The 16659-nt window shown below is 43.0% G+C and overlaps 1 protein-coding gene across 6 annotated transcripts in view; it reads right to left on the bottom strand.

Annotated features, from left to right (window-relative positions):
* Positions 1 to 16209, bottom strand: part of PALS1 (protein associated with LIN7 1, MAGUK p55 family member) — a 136552-nt gene extending 120343 nt beyond the window's left edge. For 5 of the 6 annotated variants that reach the window (XM_073348379.1, XM_073348378.1, XM_073348383.1 and 2 more), the window contains exon 1: positions 16012 to 16209. The gene's annotated coding sequence lies outside the window, so the exon portion shown is untranslated. Of the gene's footprint in view, positions 1 to 15718; positions 15852 to 16011 lie in introns of those variants that run through there. The other variant, XM_073348381.1, reaches the window with a different exon arrangement.
* Positions 16210 to 16659: the final 450 nt, after the last annotated feature.

Here is a 16659-nt window from a genome sequence, read left to right as displayed (position 1 = left end):
TGTACTGTTATTCTGAGGGGTGTGTGAAACTTCACTGAAGCTGCTGGGCATAATAGCTGCCCTTCATTCAGGATAAATGCAAGAAGCAGTTAAGCCTCTTTTGGAGTAAGCTAGCCAACATAATAGAAGCTACTGCCCAAAATACAGGCCACGAACTAGGCCAGACAGCACTGAATCATGTGGGCAGAGGTATTGTTTGATAAAGCTGTGTGTGAGAGAAGCAGCCAGAAACATAACAGAAGCAGACAGAAAAGACAGCAGAAAGCCAAGGACAGCTAGAAAAAAAGCACTTATTAATATGAACCTGAGAAAAAGCTAAAAGGTTTTTGGGTAGACTACTGGCTGGTTTAGAATGGGAGCAAAAAAAACCTGCCTCCTGTTTGATTCCTACTATGTTGAAGAAAACAGGACTTTACGTACATTCTTTGTAAATAAACAGGACTGCATCAAAGAAACACCTGACTCCATTGTCAATTTCTCCTACTGGAAATGGAAACAATCTGCAAGTAGTGTTCCCTCTAATTTTTCGCACCTATGTGCGGAATGAAATGTTGTTATGTGCACCAATATGGAGCTGATGTGTCACATATCACCTCCATATGGGTGCACATAAAATTCATGTGGTGAGGTGGGGCTGAGGGGTTCAGAGTGTGGGAGGGGGCTCAGGGCTGGGGCAGTGGGGGGCAGGGGGAGGTGAGGGCTTCGGCTGGGGATGCAGGGTGCGGTGGGGCTCCCCAGGACTATGGTGGGGAGAGAGGACTCCCCCCCCCACCCCAGCTCTCTCTGCCTGTAGCAGCCCTTGGGGGGGGGGGGCAGCAAAGGAGGGAGAAGTTCCTGTCCCCCAGCCACAGCAGGTTCAGGGCAGGGGAAGGGGCGCTACAGCAGGTCCAGGACTTGGGGAGATGCATCTCTCCCCACCGCAGCCCTGAGCACAACAGGCAGCTGCATGGCTGTGCAGCTTAGAGGGAACATAGCCTGCAAGACCTCAAATACTGGCTAACCACTCAAGTGAAAAACGGTAACTGTATGAAATGTGATTAATTGTATCAGTGATGGTGTAATCTATACAGAGAAGTGTATTTATAAGCACCAGTTGCATGATAAGTACAGTATAATTAGTTCATTTGTGCAATATGATTCTATATTAGTAATAGTTTTCAATTATTAAAAGGTAGCATAAAATGACTTCTGCAAATTCTAACAAAATCATTGTTATAAAAGCAGATGGACCTACACTTTTAATATAAATCACACGACCTTGAGGCAATCAGGCCCACTATTTTTGGAGCTACTTATAGTAGTAAGCTTATTTGTCTTGCCTCCACGAAGATGGGTCAGGGAACAGTCATGTCCTCTTGTTAACCAGATCCTCTCTGGATCTTGTTCCAGAATACCATCTGCTACTCAAAGACAGACTGAAGCTCTTCTAATAAATACTAATTAAGAACAGGAACAATATTTTAGAGACTCTACCTTATTTTGTATTATGTAATAATTGAGAAAAGTCAATTCCGCTCTAATTTAAGAACATTTACTGGTCTCTAAAAAGTTTGACCATACCTTTGTTAGCAGCTTACAAAATTCAATCCACAGGAAGAAAAGGAGACAGGGCTACCTAAAAATGTAAACTCCTCTATTGTAAATAGTTCATTTAAAAAAAAAAAAAACGAACAACAAAAAAACCACAAACTACACACGAACCTAGAAGACAAAGCACCAACTTTCAGTAAATACCAGACTTTTCTTGGTTCATGTGAGAATTCAGAGAAGAGTAAGGATTCCCAAGCTCTTATTATTTCTAATACACAAAGATTTTTGTATCTTTTCAATTAGACTCTGAAAGTGAATTTCAGACTGAATCAGATATTTACCTAATGGACAGTTTCCCCTTCTGGACTCAGACTATTTTGTTCTTTTCTTTTACCATCTCTGGATTCTTGGAGAGAGCAGGTGGGGAGCTGGCCAAGGTGGCACAAAATTTAGATGTTGGATAGGCATCTTCCCTTCTGAACCTGAAAGTAGTCCGCCATAACAAGAGTCATATTGGGTCAAACCAATGCTCCATCTAGCCCAGTCCATCGGTCTTCCAAGAATGGCCAGTGCCAGATACTTCAGAGGGAATGAACAGAACAGGGTAATTATCAAATGATCCATCCTGTCATCCAATCCCAGTTTCTGGGAGTCAGAGGTTTAGGGAAACCCATGGTATGGGTTGATAGACCTATCCTCCATGAAGCTAATTCCTTTTTTTAATCCAGTTATACTTTTGGCCTTCACAACATCCACTGGCAATGAGTTACACAGGTTAACTGTGCACTGTGTGAAGTATTTCCTTATGTTTCTTTTAAACCTGCTGCCTACTAAATTCACTGGGTGACCCCTGGTTCTTGTGTTATGCAAGGGGTACATAATACTTCCTTATTTACTTTCTCCACACCATTCATGATTTTGTAGAACTCTATCATATCCACTCTTTGTCATCTCTTTTCTAAGATGAACAGTCCCAGTTTTTTCAATTTTTCTTGACTGGGAAGCTGTTCCATACCCCTAATCATTTATGTTGTCCTTCCCTGTACTTTTCCCAATTCTAATGTATCATTTTTGAGATGGGGCGATCAGAACTGCATTCAACATTCAAAGTGGTTCTAGATCGATAAGACTGGGTGAAGAGGCCGGGCCCTAAGGAAAGATAAAAGTCCTTTCTGCATGGGTCTTCAATACAAGAGCTGGCTGAGAACTAAGTCTGAGTAGGACAGTGGCCTGTATACCTAGGGATAAATAGACTCAGTTCAAGACCATTCTGGAGCATAACACGAGTTACTAAAATATGCCATTGTATCAGTCAGTGACACATTCTCTCCTGGAATACAAAATAAAATTCTGCTCATCCTGTCTCAAGAGAGATAAGATAAGGGATCCAGAAACTTACAATGAAAATCATTAGAGATATGGTAAGACTCCGAAGTGAAAAGATTGGAAATACTGGGACTGTTAATTTAAAAAGAGGAGACAAAGAAAAGGTTACATAAGTATATAAAACAACAAGGGGTATGGAGAAGTTAAATCAGGCAATTCTAAATACAAAAGCAAAGGACATTCAATTAAACTGAAGGGCAACAAAGCGCTTTGTATATTATTGAGGCCAGTAGCTCAGACGGATTCAAAAATACATATATAGATAATGGGTAAAATCACGTTTAATTTAAAATAGAAAAACATAGGGATATAAATCCTCATGCTTCAGGGGATAAGTTAACACCCAGCTAATAGGTTTAGGAAGAAATATCGCCTAGAAACAGATTTCATAATTCTTTCACTTTTCTCTGAAAGATCTTATACTGACTAATGTTAACCAAGACAATAAGGGCACCTCTTCACTAGCAACATTAAAGCGCGGCTCCCAGCACTGGTGCACTGTCTACCTTGGGACTTTACAGCGCTGAAACTTGCAGTGCTCAGGCGGGTGTTTTTTCACACCCCTGAGCAAGACAGTTGCAGTGCTTTAAAGTGCCAGTATAGACAAGTCATAACCTAGATGATCTGTTCAGGAGAGAAAACTACAGAAAAGCAGAAATACAATGAAAGTAATTTTTTCTTTTCCAACAATATCACCTATACTGGATTCTCACTCCTGGAGAGTAACAGATGTCCCAAGGGAAAATACCAGCAACTGTTACTAAAGTATGGCATAAGATGAAGTCAAACAGGCAAAGACCTGGGAAGAGTTTCTACATTTGACCAACTGAAATGAGATATTGTGAACCCCTCACCCTCTCCTGCCCAAAAAAACAAAGTTCTCCAGGGAAGGGAAATTTTTGACGCTATGCCTCTGATGCAAACTCAAAGCTGCGAGAACAAGACTGAAACATAGCCAGGAAATATAATACAAGCAGTAGAGATTAAAGAATACATTGGACATGGCCACGTAGTCAGTCAGTCTCTGTGTATGTATGTAAAGATGCATGGTATGCCACAGCCATCCTGCTGTACGGTTGCCAACCCTCCAGGATTGGCCTGGAGTCTCCTGGAATCGGCATCAATCTCCTAGTGACTATTGAAAGCAATCCAGGAGATTTTAATAGGATATTTTAAGAAAATGACATTACGTCATGTTGGGGAGAAAAAAAAAATCTCCCAGAATAGCTTCGGTCAGAGTTGGCAACCCGATCCTGCTGGCTGGCAATACTGGTCACCTCCCCTGGCACCATACAAATCTTGACATGATCCTCTACTTTTAGACTAGCATAGCTAAAGTAGACAGAGCAGATGTAAGAATTAGACTCCAAAAGTGAAGACATACAATCCAGGTGTGGGATAATTCCCAACCACTGAACCCTTCCAAAATAAATAAATAAATTCCAGTTAGCTCATCTACTCATATATACCATGCACAGTTGCTGGAACTAGGGGTGCTGCCACACCCCCTGGCTTGAAGTGGTTGCCACTGTATACAGGGTTTACAGTTTGGTTCAATGGCTCTCAGCACCTCCACTATAAAAACTGTTCCAGCATCCAATATCATGCTTATGGAGCTCCACCCCCATCAAGAACTGATATGCCAAGGAAAAGAACCTTGTGTTCTTGAGTTAATACAGATCAACAATCCAAACTGAGGTCTTCACCTGACAGAAAATACCCTCATTGGCCATCTAGAGGAGATGAGACAAAACTTTCCTTACAAGGCCAGCATGGATTCGTTAAAATACCAGAACTTTTGTCCAAGTTCTGCCAGAAGAACTTGCTACCAAAAAGGCTGGTAAGCTGGTATACTGGAGTGTTTACCGTGAATGAGGAAAGAATGTCTCACTAATCAGGTCAATACTCCCAGACAGAGAGATTATTTTTTAAAAGAAGCTTTCAGTCTGTGTGATGAGCAAATATCTGGCAAGGAATTCACAGGTTCCAAGGCCAAAAGAGGCCACTGTGATCATCTAGTCTGAACTCCTGTACAATACAGGCCATAGAACTTCTCCAAAATTTTTCTTAGCACATATCTTTTAGAAAAAACATCCAATCTCAATCTAAAAACCTGTCAGTGATGTAGAATCCACCACAACTCTTGGTAAGCTGTTCCAACCATTAATTTCTCTGTTAAAAAATTTAGTCTTATTTCCAGTCTGAATTGTTTATTTTCAACTTCCAACCTTTGGATTTTGTTATACCACTCTCTGCTATACTGAAGAGCCCATTATTAAATATTTGTTCCTCATGTAGGTACTTACAGGCTATAATCAAGTTACCCCTTAACCTTCTCTTTGTTAATCTAAGTAGACTGAGCTCCTTGAGTCTTATCAGGCATGTTTTCTAATCCTTTATTATTTCTTCTGGTTCTTCTTTGAATCTTCTCCAATTTATCAACATTCCTCCTGAATTGTGGACACCAGAACAGGACACAGTATTCCAGCAGCAGTCACACCAGTGCCAAATAGGGAGGTAAAACAACCTCTCTACTCCCCCTATTGGAGATTCCCCTGTTTATTCATCCCAAGATCGTATTAGCTCTTCTGGCGACAGCATCACACTTGGAGCTCTCACACAGCTAGTTATCTGACATGACCCCCATATCATTTTCCTGCCTCCAAGGACACAGGTGTCCCTTCCCCACCCCTCCCCATTCTGTAAGTATGGCATATATTCTTTGTTTTTAGGAGGATACATTTAGCCATATCAAAATGAATACTGTTTGTTTATGCCAAGTTTACCAAGTAACCCAGATCACTATCTGTGACCCATTCGCTTTATTATTTACCATTCCACCAATCTGTATGTGATCTGCAAATTTTATTAGAATGATTTTATGTTTTCTTCCAGGTCATTTATAAAAACGTTAAGTAGCATAAGGCCAAGCACTGATCCCTGTGGAACCCCTCTTGAAACACAACCATTCAATGATTATTCCCTCTTACAATTACATTTTGAGAGCTATCAGAGCCACCTTTTAACCCAGGTAATGTGTGCATTTTAGTTTTAGATCTTTTTCGTTTTGGGTTTTTTTTTTTTAGAATCAAAATATCATACGGTACCAAATCAAATTCCTTCGAGAAGTCTAAGTATATTAGATCAAAACTATTACTTTTGTCAACTAAACTTGTAAGGTCATTAAAAAAAAAAAGGATCCCAAATTAGCTTGACAGGATCTATTTTCCCTAAACCTGTGTTGATTGGCATTAGTGATATTACCCTCCTTTAATTCTGTGTTAACTGAGTCCCATATCATCCACTCTATTTTCTTGTCTGAGATCTACATCAGACTGACAGACATGTAATTCCAAGTCCTTCTGAAGTTTTAACCCACTCTACAGTTTTTTAGTTGACTGACCTTGCAAAGGCCTTACACTGAACTTGATGGCATTTCTGGGTTAGTCTGTCTGTATATAATGTGATAATCTTTAAATGCCAGGTCTAATCATTTTCAAAATTTCCAGAAATATGCTAGACATCAATGGCAAAAACCCTATTGATTTTTGGGGAAAAAAATAAAAAAAACAAAAGGGGAAAATAGGGGACACACGGAGCCCTGCCACAGCTTTAAGAACCTCTGCAATTGTCTTTAGATCAAACTGGTTGATGGCACTGATTAATGCCTTCCAGCCTAACAATCAATACCTCTGTCATCCTCCCAGTAGAGTTTAACATGTTGACAACTCAAATGACTTATCTCCCAGACAAATAATGGGAGAAAAGGAGAATGGTAGTGCATATAGAGTCTGTGGAGGGGGAGGGGGAAGGAATGGGTGAACACAAAGAACCCCTGGTCAGAGGAGACTGGGGGTAGAGCACCTGGCATTGGCGGGGGAGGGTGGAGGGAAGGGCATAAGGGTGCAAATGAAGCCCCTGGCATTTGGGCAAGAACAGGAGGCACACTGAACTCATGGCAGGAGGGGAACAAGGGAGCTGCAGGGAGTCCCTGAAATAGATCAAGATGAAGAGATGCACATAGGAAGCTTGTGAGGTGGAACGGAGTAAATACAGGGAGCCTCTAATGTGTACAATAAACTTAGCCTTCAGAAGCTATCAAGTGTGAGACCCCCTTTCATGCAACATTTATTTTAGAATGTTATCGCCTCAATAATATTTTCCACGATGCTGTTCCTAAATTTTTATTGTATAGGAGAGTTCTTACTCTAGAAGTGGGCACTGAAGTTGATTAAAGTGAAATTAGTTTTGTATTATATTTTAAAGACAAAAAAAATCAGGAAATTCCAGATTGAAACCAACAGGTCACTTGTAACAAACCTTTTGAGTTAGGGAGACAGTGTCAGCACTGGCTTTACATTACTATAAAATGACAAAACCTAGGAAAATATTTAAGGTACAGCCCAAAGTATAACTTATTCCAACAGCATACCAAATAATGTTTCAGCTGTTAAATATACACTCAATCATGAAAAATATGAGTCTCCTAAACAAGAACTACAACATTGTTCACATGCCAATTACTCTGAGCAATCAGCTGACAACCCAGGTCACTGAGTCTGATTGCCAAGTATCAGCCAACTTCACATATGAGGCAAATCAAAGATGGTAAACCTAACTTTCAGCCTTGATATTTCTAAAGTTTAGCACCACTTCTTACCATCTATACCTCACCAGCAGGTTGCAACAGTTTTTTGGTTTTTTTCGGATGCAGGCCTTCCTACTGTGTATGATCGCTGCTTTTGACACCTCCAGAATGAATTACTGCGAACACATTCTATCTACATGGGGTTACACCTTAAAACAATCTGGAAATTTAAGATAGAAGCATCGTTTAAGGGCTGCTGTGCATTAAGTGGCAGCAAATGACAAATCAGTAGGTATTTAATTTTCTATACTGTTTGCTGTTTTCCAGAATGAATTTGTTTTAAGGGTATGTCTTCACTGCAGACGTAGCCTGGGTATTGCTCCAGCCCCCTTCTATCCACACAGAAAAAACTCTAACTTGTGGGATTAAGGGTGCTTTAAACCAGAGCTAGCAGACATGGTTGAGGGCATGGGCTGGAGCTCAGATTTCAATAACAACCCACTTATTTTGCAGTGATGCAGACTAATCAACCGCAGATGCAGTCAGCCCCCCAATCCTATCCCAAAATTTTTTATCTGGGCTGTACTTTGTCTAAGTCCTCTTTTTCTACACTGTTCTTTAACTCTGCATTTGCCTGTTCCATGTCTGTTGCACTTCCATAGCATTTGAACAGAGATGCCACCCAAGAAATCCTTCTCACATGTTGCTAGCTGGCCAGTAGCCGACACCAGCCTTATAGCAGAGCAGAGAAATAATTATCAGAAAGACCCACAAGAGCACTTTCACAAAAAAACCTAAAGAAGGACAACTAAGTTTAAAGCACCACTAAAAACTTTGGATATGCTGCTAGAGATCCATTCCAGCACATGAGCTAGTACAGCACCATTGTGGACACAGTCACACAGGTCTGGCAAGGGTTGGGTTCTGCGTGGGAACACCCCACCCATTCTGAGTTAAGTCAAACTAACACTGCAGTAAAGACATACCCTAAGCCAAATATCCTCAAACTGTGGGACACTCCCCCCCCAGGGGGGCATGCAGGAACATCCATGGGGCATGGCAGAGCATGGGCCAGCCCCCAATGGGGGGAGGGAGGGAGCACCACCCAGTCTCTGGCTCCTGTCTCCATCCCCAGCCTCGGCACAGCTCGACTCCAAGCCCCATGCCAGCCCCTAGCCTCAGCCCTGTTCCTGGCTGGGGTAGAGGCTGGAGACAAGGCTGGGAGCAGAGCCGCACCTGGCCACAGGCCCGGCTGCCAGCCCCCACCGCAGCCCAGCTCAGCTCTGCTCCAGCCCCCACTCCCAGACTCTTGGCCCCTTTACCCCTGTCCACATCCTGTTTCCTCCTTGCCGCCCCTGGAGCCATGGCCCCGCTCCCATCCGTGGCTCCGGGGGGGTGGGGCACAGACACAGGTCATGGGAGGGCATGACCCTCAGAAGTTTGGGGACCACTGCCCTAAGGTTATGCCTACACTGCAGCTGGGAGCATGCTTCCCAGTGCAGATAGATGGACACACGATAGCTCTATCTGACCTAGTGGATTAAGAACAGCAGAGTGGCCACAGAGTACCATAAACTGATTAAAGGCTTTTTCCCCCACCCTTCAGTTTAAACATATATGTTTCAGAACCAAAAGTCCACCACAATCCCACTTACTCAACAAGTTTTAAAGTCATGAAAATGGAATTTGTGATGTGAAGTCAGTTAATGAGATTTTTGTAGATCATATTTCATTTGCTAAAAGTATTGTCCCAGGTACATCAGTAGTTCCTGAAGTAGAACAAGTGTACTCTCCATGGACTGTCAAAACCAAGTCTAAAACTTGGAATGTGTCAAAAAGCATCATAAGCATCATACTTTTTGTAAATTGAAACCATGAACCTCTGAAGTATGTTCCCTGGTCAACAACAGTGTAAACAGCGGAGTAATATTTCCATGGTTCAACATCCTGGGGAACTGTCATTTTCCTTAAAGAATCCTTAAGAGTAGAAAGGCTAGACTGTTTTAGCCAATCGCTGCTTATTTCTTTACAGTTTACCACATTATTGATATACAAATGTTACCCCACCATTTTTACCTTTATTTCTTTCTCTCCTGGAAAGCTCATACCCTTCAATATCTGTATTCCAGTCATCACTGCTATCCACCATGCTGCTGTTAATCCTTATAAATACCCAGTTTCACATCCTGCATCAGTAGTTCTAAAGTTACTCACATAACTTTTAGCACTTTATCTGGCTCATTCAGTAGATTTCTTGACACACCTGAGCATCAATTTCAAAATTAACATTTTTAGGTGTTTGTATATCGATTCCACCACAAAACACTTAACTTTAGTTACGGCTGCTAGATTCTATATCCCACCACTGCAGTTCGTAAAAGTTTGTTAATGACTTCATTGGTTATTTCCTTGTCTATCCTCCCTTTCCTGAAGATTTCAATTATTTCTACATGAAGATTATCAAAATTTATAAGTCACTAGTAGAGATCACTCATTCATATAATTTTTCCTGAACACTGCAGAAAGACATTTCACATCTAACATACCTTACTTACACACACAGGCCAGTACAAAACCACATACAGAACTACAGATAATGAAATTTATGAAAGACAGGTGGTCCGTAAATCAATGAATCAACAAAAGCATGGTCAGAGTCATGGCTGAATGTTGGTTGGTGTATTTTCCTTTGCTCTCTCACTCTCAGAATGTACTTTTAGTTACGGCTTAAAAGAAGTGTTCCTAAGCCAGTGATTCCCAAACTTTAACACTGAAATCTCATGAACCCCCTCCTAAAAATGAGTATTTCCAGGGATTTAAGTTTAAATTTCCTCTGCACTCTGCGGGGCTCCTGCTGCTGGACCCCGTTGACCGCCTCCGTCAACTGAACTCGGGCTGCAGGTCCGGCTGCCAGCCCTCCCGCTCACAGGGGGCGGAGCTCAGGCTGCCAGCCCCAAGTACACTGCCCCGCCCTCCCTAGGGCTTGGGCTGTCTGCCTTGCAACCGTGTCCCACCTGCTGCCTCTAATGCTTGTGGACCGCTGGCAGCCATCAGTGAAATGTTTCTGGTGAACCCACTGTAACATTTTGCAAATCCCAGTTTGGGAACGACTGTCCTAAGCATTCAATTTCCATTGCAGAATTACAATCTTACCATTTCAAGACCCACAAAAACTGGACATTTTTAAAGAAGTTTGTAATTTGTATTACAGTAAATATACAGAGGAAGAGTTTAACATCAAGCTTCACTTCTTGTACTTTAGTGGAAATCAAACCTGAAGCTCCAGGTGACCATCTATGGTTCCAAATAGGAAAGTGTACATATTTAGAAGTTTAGTTGGTCTAGTTTGTAACAAGATGTTAATAAATTGTAACTGGAATTTAGTCTATTAGATTGCAAGCTCTCCACAGTAAGACTATTTTCCTATGTGTGGATAACGTCCATCACTTTGCGGGTGCTGCCAGAACACAAATACAAATCTTCTTTAGATAAACAACATGAAGATCCTAATGTAGTTAATGGGGAGCTTCTCCACGAACTCAAACTGAAGTTGAATTGGCTCTAAGGAGTCAATACAGAGTTGTTAATACCCGCATATGGAAATAAATACCCACGTATTGAATACATCACTATATAGAAGAAAGGGATATTAAAAGGCACATACCACCATGATATCTAAGCACACCTGCTAGAAAAGAAAGATCCTGAAGAAATTAATGTCAAATAACATTAGAGGTATAACTACGGACACTTTAATAGTCATTTGTATACCGTGTATACTCGATCATAAGCCGAATATTTCTGGAAAAAAAGCGACGCATCAAAGAGTGGGGGTCAGCTTATAAACGGGTCTACACAAAAATTTGATGATTTTAAACTCTATGAAATCATTGAATTGAATATCTAATACATTGTTGTTTTGTTTACCTGGAGAGTCTGCAGGCATGCAGCCCCTCAGTTCCCTGTGGCCGCGGTTTGCCATTCCCAGCCAATGGGAGCTGCGGGAAGTGCTGCCACTTCCCGCAGCTCCCATTGGCTGGGAATGGCAAACCGCGGTCACTGGGAGCTGAGCGGCTCTGTGCCTGTGAACGCTCCAGGTAAACAAAATGTCCCGACCTACCAGTGGCTTACCCTGACGGTCCGGGAGCCAAAGTTTGCCAACCCCTGAAATATAGGGTCAGCTTACGAAAGGGTCACACAGTTTTTACCATTTTTACTTATCCATCTTGGTGGGGTCAGCTTATAAACGAACCAGCTTATGATCAAGTATATACATACTTGACTAATTTACAGTGATCAAAAGCTACACATACTAAAGAGTAGATTTTCAGAAAGAAAAACATTTCATATTTTGAGAACCACAGTAGTAACGTGAGCAGTGATGTCCATACAGGAATAAACATCATCAGGAAAGAACATGTGTATTGGTTCAAGAGGAGACTGGATATTAGGATTCTGCTTTTGTTTACAACTCTGCTTCAGAATTTAGGCCTGGTCTATGCATAGAGGTAGCGCCAACATAGCTACATCACACAACTCAACATAAAATTGACTTTTATTGAACAAAACCTTAAATATTTTAAATACATAATTTTTCTTATCAAAAGATGTTTCATGTTTACAGCTAAAGTATTTATTAAACAGAGGGATTAACTATAGTTAATTAAACTGATTATTTCAGGTAAGCCTGGGAAAATTTTCAAATATGCCTTAGTGAAAGTTACCAGAACTTAAGTTCCTATTGCAGAGAGGTAGGCACACTTTGGCCCGCAGGACCGTCCTGCCCAGCCCCTGAGCTCCTGGCCGGGGAGACTAGCCCCTGGCCCCTCCCCTTCTGTTACCCCTCCTCCGCAGCCTCAGCGCACTGCACCACCAGCACTCTGGCCTGCCGCTCCAGCTGTGCAGCACAGACTGTGTGGCTGGCTCCAGCCAGGCGACGGGGCTGCAAGCTCCTGCTGCTCTGAGCAGCATGGTAAGGGGGAGGGGAGCAGGGGGGGTTGGATAAGGGGCAGGGGGTCCTGGGGGCAGTCAGGGAGCGGTTGGATATGTGTGGGAATCCCGGGGGGGGGGACGGGGGGGACTGTCAGTGGGTGGGGATGTGGATAGGGGTCGGGGCAGTCAGGGGACAAGGAGCAGGGGAAGTAGGATGGGGCGGAGGTTTGGGGGAGGGGTCAGGGGACGGGGAACAGGGGGCTTGAATAGCTATGGGAGTCCCAGGGGGCCTATCTGGGGGCGGGGGTGTGGACAGGGAACTGGGGGGGGGGGTTGGATAGGGGGTGGAGTCCCAGGAGGTTGTTAGGGGCGGGGGTCCCAAGAAGGGGCGGTCAGGGGACAAGGAGCGGGGGGGGGGGTTGGATGGGTCAGGGGCCAGGTTGTTTGGGGAGGCACATCCGTCCCTACCTGGCCCTTCATACAGTTTCGCAACGCTGATGTGACCCTTGGGCCAAAAAGTTTACCCACCCCGTCCTATTGCCGATGACAATGAGACAGTCTCCTAAGTTACTTTGGCTGAGCTGCTGTGCCATATTTATGAAGCCTGACCTCAAAAGTTAAAATAAGGGGAAAAACATCTTCTTTTATACAGAAAAATCAGCCTTTAACTCAAAGTTTCTGATACAGGCTCATGGATTTAACACATTTTTATCTAAATGTTTTAAGAGATTATAATAAATGTAGGCCTTTATGTATTTTGCATTAAATTCAGATTTCATTTTAAAACAGATTTTAAAAAAGAAAAATTATAATTTAAACAATCAAAAAATCCAATTTAAATTAAAAAACATTTTTTAAAATCAATTATATTTATCCACCTTGATTTCAGGTGTGCAGCATGATATACCTGAAAGAAATCTGATTTTTAGAAAGGGTGGCGGACTCACCCTCTGAAAAAAACAGACCTCTATAAGGTGTCTGAAGTTGCATACACTATACAATTGAGGCACTGAAAAATTACTAGCCACTTTTGAAAACCCTGGTTGATGTTGCCAATGCAGGAGTAACCAAGATGTAATTAGCAACATCACTGGAAACTCATCTATCAAATACTAGAACTGTACATAAGTTAACTATGAAGGATTGTAGTTATCACATTGAAAACATTTTCATTTCTCAACATAAAAAGACTGCCATGTCCAAGTCTCTATGTAATGCTTCTCAAGAAGCAGGCCAATAAGAACGATGTTCCAGAAAGATATTATTTTACTATTTTGAAAAAAAAAAAGATTTTCCAATTGGATCATCTATGTGAGAGATACATCCAATTATCAGAGTTCAGAACAAATTCACACCAAAGAAGTTACAGTACGTAACAAAGGCCAAAAATTAGACTCACTTAGCTACTTTGCTCAGGACTGTGAAAAATTTCAAGCCCTGTGCGATGTAGTGAGATAGACCTAACCACCTGCGTAGATGCTGCTAGGTCCACAAAAGAAAGAATTCTTCCATCAACCTAGCTACAACCAACAGACCACGGTCATCAGCAGCAGAGATGCAGCACTGTAGCTGTGCCATTGTAGTACAGACATACCCTAATCAAGACCACTAAGAACACGCAGTTACAATGCATTTATGAAGACCTTTGACTACCACTCAGATTCTTATCATTCCAGAAGTGCTTTACAAGACTCTAAACAAAAGATTGCCTACAACAACGGTTACATAACAAGGCAATAAACACGGAAGCATGCTTTTATTTCAGAGTTCAAATTAAAAGATAAATAGACTCAAAACATGTTGCTTTTAAGAGCAAGAGCCTCAAGATTTTGATTAAATATCTTCAGTGGCCCTACAACAAACTGATCTTTAAATTTACAATAACAATATATTACATTTCTAAACTACAGATTATTTCTTGTACATTTAGTAGAACTTAAGGGTTTACCTATAATCTTTGTTTAATTCTATGCCTCTGCAACAACTTGAAAAATTCATATAAACATGCACAAAACATTGTCAGTGGGACCTGGTTCAGCGATCAGAAAATATATTTAGAGACAAACTGCTCATCACTGGGACAGTATTTTTAAACAGAACATTATAGAAGTCTCCCTATTTCAAGGGCACCATTAGATATGAAATCCAACATTTGCTTCTACCACAGAATTCAAAACTACTTTAACTCACACTTTGAAACAGACATTTTAATGTCCTATTTTAAAATTAAATTGGATTTTACAATTCCTCTCACATCACTATCATCTTCTGTTTTTATAACCAGACTGTCCTATTTTTGAAAATTGTTACTCTTGTTTGAGTGAAAACCCACAGAAAAAACTAGACAAAAAATACAAAATGCCACAAATAAAACTGAATAGTGTCATCCCTCACACCAATCTCTTTCAGCTACAGTAATTTTAATAATATCGTAAAAAAACAAACAAAAAAATCTGTATACCCAACACAGTAAGGACACTTTGTAAGAGATTGTTTTGGGTAGATCTTTTACTTACAGTCAGCTTTCTAATGCACAAATAAATTGGTTAGTCTCTAAGGTGCCACAAGTACTCCTTTTCTTTCTAATACAGTCAGCAAGATATATCCTATCACTCTTTCTAAAGTAAGCTCTCTGGGATAAAAAGGAGTACTTGTGGCACCTTAGAGACTAACAAATTTATTTGAGCATAAGTTTTCGAAAGCTTATGCTCAAATAGATTTGTTAGTCTCTAAGATGCCACAAGTACTCCTTTTCTTTTTGCGAATACAGACTAACACGGCTGCTACTCTGAAACCTCTCTGGGATAGACACTGTCTTTCTTGTTGCTTGTGTATACAACGCCTATCCAATTCCTCGATTAGAGTTCCTAAACATTACCATAACACTCATCTGTGTATTTTATCGAATATTTAATCAATAGCCTGACCAATACCTATTACCTATTGTGGAACACTGAGTGTGCTGGTTTTCAAGCCACTTTAACTTAATCCTGCAAAGCCCCATAAATCACTACAGGGCAATCTCTTTACAGGAACATCATTTCCAAACGCTGGCTTGCCAATAGATGGTTAAGAAGAGTAGGATTAAGCGCAGTCCATTATTAAAATAAATATATTCAAAAAGTAAAAGACAACACTCAACAGGAGTCCTTACTAATACAACTTTAAGGCCCAAACTTGTAACATTTGCACCAGAGACTAAGCCCCAGGTAGGGTCATGTAGGCAAAAGCTACAGGTTCAGGGATCCCTAGTTCGGACAGGGAGGGGAACGGATATACAACCTGCAAGGCCGCCACCCCACAAAATCACACGCACGCCCCCGACAGCACAGACACGGGCGGGGCCCTGGTCACGCCGCGGGGCCCCTGCCAGACAAAGTTCACGCCGAAGGGGGAGTGGGAAAGCAAAGTCCGCACCGCGCCTGCGTCCCTCCCGCAGGAAGCCAGAGGCGCAGCGGCAGCAGCAACAGGAGCTGGAGCCAGAGCGCCCCGAGGAACTCGCCGCACCCCGCCCCGCCCCAGCCTCCCTCCCCCGGAGAGTCGATCACACGGAGGGGAGGGAGGGACGGACTCACCTTCCTCCTGCTGCCACCCCTTCCTCCTCGGCATGGACGCGCCCAGCAGCTCCTTCTTCTAAGCCCTTCGCGCACGGCCCGGAGACTCCCCCCCGGCTCGCTCGCTCGCTCGCTCACCCCCCGGAGCTGCGCAGCCACCACGGCCACAGCCCAGGAGACAAACACCTCACACCGCTGCGCCCGCTCCGCCTCCCAGCGGCGCCCCTGCCCCCAACGGCCGCACGCACGCACGCACGCGCTCCACCCGCCTTCCACAGCCGCACGTCCTCATTGGCTGGAGGGCGGTAGTTTGGGGTGCGCACGCCCCGCTCGCTGCGCAGGGAGAAAGGGGGGGGGGGGCTGTGGAGCGTGAGTGGGGGGAATGAGGAGGTGGAAGGGGCTCGGGGAATGAGGGGCTTCCTTGCTGTCCCCCACCCACAGTAATGGCCCCTGTGGCCCGTCGCATCTCTCATGACCAGCCAAGGCTCCCACACACCGAAACGGCAGCTCTCTCAAAACGCCCTCGTCTTGGCTAAGCGCCGCTCCCGCCCTGCTCTCGTAGGGTCTGAGCCCTTCTCTTCCACCACCAACTCCTTCAGGCTGGACTGGTCACCGGTTAGAGCCTCCTCCGCACCGCCCCTCACTCCTGGTGCATCTACCTCCGTTACG

The sequence above is a fragment of the Lepidochelys kempii genome, chromosome 6, assembly GCF_965140265.1.
Source record: "Lepidochelys kempii isolate rLepKem1 chromosome 6, rLepKem1.hap2, whole genome shotgun sequence".
In the NCBI taxonomy this organism is placed as follows: domain Eukaryota; kingdom Metazoa; phylum Chordata; order Testudines; family Cheloniidae; genus Lepidochelys; species Lepidochelys kempii.
Note: the sequence above shows the minus strand (reverse complement) of the source record. Positions and strands in the feature narration are given on the sequence as shown.